Genomic DNA, 4,307 nt, shown 5'->3' with positions numbered 1-4,307 from the left:
GGTACATGTCCTTATGATCATTGAAATATGACAGACAATATGATTTTCTATTTTTATCTAAATGATTCTGTAAAAAAGGAATTTTTTATCAACAATTGTATTATGTTTAATCAATTCTTTTGTTTTAAAAATAATGAAGTTCATTATTAGTGTTCTCAGGGTAAACAAGTGAGTAGCTTTCAAGTGAATAAGTGAATATTTTATGCATGTAAGTAATGAAGAAATAAAAATGGAAATTGAAAAACTATCATATCATATAAGATTATTTTAAAAGTCAGTGCTTGATCATTGTCTAGTCTAGGACCCTTACAATACAATTATAACTACTTAAGTTGTTTGGCATTAAGTTCATTTTTTCTCAATGGTTTAATAAGGTTGTTAGCTCTATCTACTCTACCAAACAGTGAGTTTTTTTTTTTTTAAACAAATGAAGGACACCCAAATCTTATTTGACTTTCAACACCAAAAGTTGTTTATATTTTCTGAATATAAGATGTAAGATGTACATAAATGGTGTTGGAACTCAAAACATTTGTTAGAGAAAACAATTTCCATATATAACCTAAATCGAATCCGTCTTTCTCATTTCAGGTTTTTGACACATTTCGTACTGATTATCCTGGCATTCATCTTTTCCTGACTTCCTGACACAGATGTGGCTCTCAGTAATCCAGTTAATGAGTCCTGTTTATGACCTTGATTACAAATTGTTTCCTAGATTATCAGGATCCACAATGTTTTAAGGCAAATTTCTCCTTTATATCTGGTAAACAATGTGTTTAGTATTTTCAAACAAAATTATCATCACCTACTAGAGAAGCAGATCAGAGAAAGAAAACAAAACAATACTTTGACTGGAAGTCAAAGAGGAGGACAATTTGAAATGCATCATTCTCAATGACATGAGAGATTTCAAAAAATCTCATTTAGAGACACAAAAGGAGCGAAAAAAATGAGCTAATATTCTCCACATGCTTGGAAACGTGAATAGAGAGAAAAGGACAAAATACTTTTAATGATTCAGAAATTTGAATTGGAGGATAGGATATAACCAGGTAATAGAGTCCTTGACTGTTAAGAAAAACTGAAAGGAAAAGTTCACATGAGTCTTGTGGTAGAATAAAATAAGATTTTATTGACTTGTAATAATGGTAACTGTATTAATCTGTTTCTGTTGCTTATAGCAAAATACCTGGAACCAGGTGATTTATAAGAAAACAAAATTTATTGCTTACAGTTTCTGAACCTAGGAAGTCCAAAGTCCAGGGAACATAGCTGGTGAAGTTCTCAGTGTTGGCAACAGTGATGGCAGGGCGTCGCATTGCAAAAATTGGTGGAGCAGAGAGCAGAGCAGAGAGAGCAAGAGAGAAAGAAACAGACTCTCTCTTCTTTTAAAGCCCTCAGAACCATGCCCCTGAACACCATTTTTAATCCATTCACTATGGTATTGTCCTACAATCTAATCACCTCTTCAAGGCTCCACCTTTCAGTTATCAAATAGGATTTCCCACCTTCTTAACAGACACAGTGGGGGCTAAGTTTCTAATACATAAAACTTGAGGGACACAATTCAAGCTTCAATAAGTTTTGGGGGACATAATTCAATCCATTACATTCCACCCCAGTTGGGCCTATTTGGATTTTAGAGGGAACACATTCCTCATTCGGGTGTGTTACTCCAGCCTATCTACCGAGTGACCTGAAAGGCTGCTAATTTTGAGTGGGGCCAAGAACAGGAGAAGGCTCTTCAAAAGGTCTAGGCTGCTGGGCAAGTTGCTTTGCCCCTTGGGCCATATGATCCAGCAAGCCCAGTAGTCCTTGAGGTGTCAGCAGATAGGCATGCTGTTTGGAGCCTTTGGCAGTCCCCTATCAGTGAATCAGAGCAGAGATACTTAGGATTTTGAAGCATCCACAGATAACTACTCTCCTTTTGAGACAGCTCTTGGCCTACTACTGGGCCTTAGTAGAAACCGAATGCTTGACTATGGGCCACCAAGTTACCATGTGACCTAAGCTGCCCATCATGAGCTAGGTGTTATCTGACCCATCAAGCCATAAGGCTGGGCATACACAGCAGCACTCAGTCATCAAATGGAAGTGGTATATATGTAATCAGGCCCGAGCACATCTCCAAGGCACAAGTAAGTTACATGAAGAAGTGGCCCAAATGCCTATGATTCCTACTCCTGCTACACTGCCTTCTCTTTCCCAGCCTGCACTCACCCTAGCGGAGTTCCCTGTGATCAGTTGACAGAGGAAGAAAAGGCTGGAGCCTGCTTTATAGATGGTTCTGCACGATATGCAGGCACCACCCCAAATTGGACAGCTACAGCCCTACAGCCTCTTTCTGGGACATCCCTGAAGGACAGTGGGGAGGAGAAATCTTCTCAATGGACAGGACTTCAGGCAGTGCACCTGGTTGTGCACTTTGCTTGGAAGGAGAAATAGCCAGATGTGTGATTATATATCAATTCGTGGGCTGTAGCCAATGGTTTGGCTGGATGGTCAGGGACGTGGAAGGAACATAATTGGAAAATTGATGAGAAGGAAATATGGGGAGGAGGTATGTGGACAGACCTCTCTGAGTGGGCAAAAGATGTGAAGATATCTGTTTCTCATGTGAATGCCCATCAAAAGGAGACCTCAACAGAGGAGGACTTTAGTAATCAGGTGGACAGAATGTCTCGTGTTGTGGATACTAGTCAGCCTCTTTCTCCAGCCACCCTTGTCATTGTCCCGTGGGCTCATGAGCAAAGTGGCCATGATGGCAGGAATAGATATTATGCATGGGCTCAGCAACATGGACTTCCACTCACCAAGGCTGATCTGGCTACAGCAACCACTGACCGCCCAATCTGCCAACAGCAGAGACCAACACTGAGCCCCCAGTATGGCACTATTCCCCGTGGTGATCTGCCAGCCACCTGGTGACAAGGTTGATTACATTAGACCACTTCCATCATGGAAGGGGCAGTATTTTGTTCTTACTGGAAGAGACACTTACTCTGGATATGGATTTGCCTTCCCAGCATGCAATATTTCAGCCAAAACTACCACCCTTGGACCCACAGAATGCCTTATTCACCATCATGGCATTCCATACTGCATTGCTTTTGACCAAGGAACTCATTTCACAGCTAAAGAAGTGCAGCAATGGACTCATGCTCATGGAATTCACTGGTCTTACCATGTTTCCCATCAACCTGAAGAAGCTGGTCTGATAGAACAGTGGAATGGCCTTTTGAAGTCACAGTTACAGTGCCAGCTAGGTGACAATACCCTGCAGGGCTGGAGCAACGTGTTTTAGAAGGCTGTATATGCTCTAAATCAGTACCCAATATCTGGCACTATTTCTCTCATAGCCAGGATTCATGAATCCAGGAATCAAGCAGTGGAAACAGAAGTGGCAATACTCACTATTATCCCAAGGGACCCACTAGCAAAATTTTTGCTTCCTGTCCCCACAACTTTATGCTCTGCTGGTCTAGAGATCTTGGTTCTAGAGGGAGGAATGCTTCCATCAGGAGGCAAAAAAATGATCCCATTGAACTGGAAGTTAGGGCTGCCTCCTGGCTACTCTGGGCTCCTCATGCCTTTGAGTCAAAGGGCTAAGAAAGGAGTTACAGTGCTAGCTGGGGTGATTGACCCAGACTATCGAGGGGAAGTTGGACTACTACTTCACAATGGAAGCAAGTAAGATTGTATCTGGAATACAAGAGATCCCTTAGGCATCTATTAGTACTACCTTGCCCTGTGATTAAAGTCAATGGAAAATTACAACAACCAAACCCAGGCAAGACTACGAATGGCCCAGACTCTTCAAGGATGATGGTTTGGGTCACTCCACAAGGTGAAGAATTGCAATCAGCTGTGGTGCTTTTTTGAAGGCAAACGAAACATAGAATGGGTAGTAGAAGAAGGGAGTTTTAAATACTATCTTTGACCATATGACCAGCTACAGAAATGAGGATTGTAGTTATTCTCCCTGTTGTGTTAATAATATGTCTCTATGTACATGTACTGTACACATATTAAGCAATTATCTTTGTGTTCATCTTATTCTTTATCATGCACCACGAGACTTACTGACTTTACAACAGCATTTAAATATTGTTAACCTTACCTCATAGTATTTGTGTTTAAGTTATAGGATATTGGGAGAAGGGTAAATATCATCTAAGGACTTAACCTCCTCTTCTGGGAAAAGGATTAACACATTTTCTGTGGTACACAGGATAGTTGTATCACAATAGGTGAAACTATCATTTTATTGTACCATTTGAAGATTAAATATTTAAGGAGATTTT

The 4,307-nt window shown here is 40.6% G+C and overlaps 1 pseudogene; it reads left to right on the top strand.

The window, feature by feature from the left end:
* Positions 1-1,625: 1,625 nt before the first annotated feature.
* Positions 1,626-3,496, top strand: LOC103581275 (annotated as a pseudogene).
* The last annotated feature ends 811 nt before the right edge of the window (positions 3,497-4,307 follow it).

The sequence above is a fragment of the Galeopterus variegatus genome, unplaced genomic scaffold (genome assembly GCF_000696425.1).
Source record: "Galeopterus variegatus unplaced genomic scaffold, G_variegatus-3.0.2 Scaffold12715, whole genome shotgun sequence".
NCBI lineage: Eukaryota > Metazoa > Chordata > Mammalia > Dermoptera > Cynocephalidae > Galeopterus > Galeopterus variegatus.
Note: the sequence above shows the minus strand (reverse complement) of the source record. Positions and strands in the feature narration are given on the sequence as shown.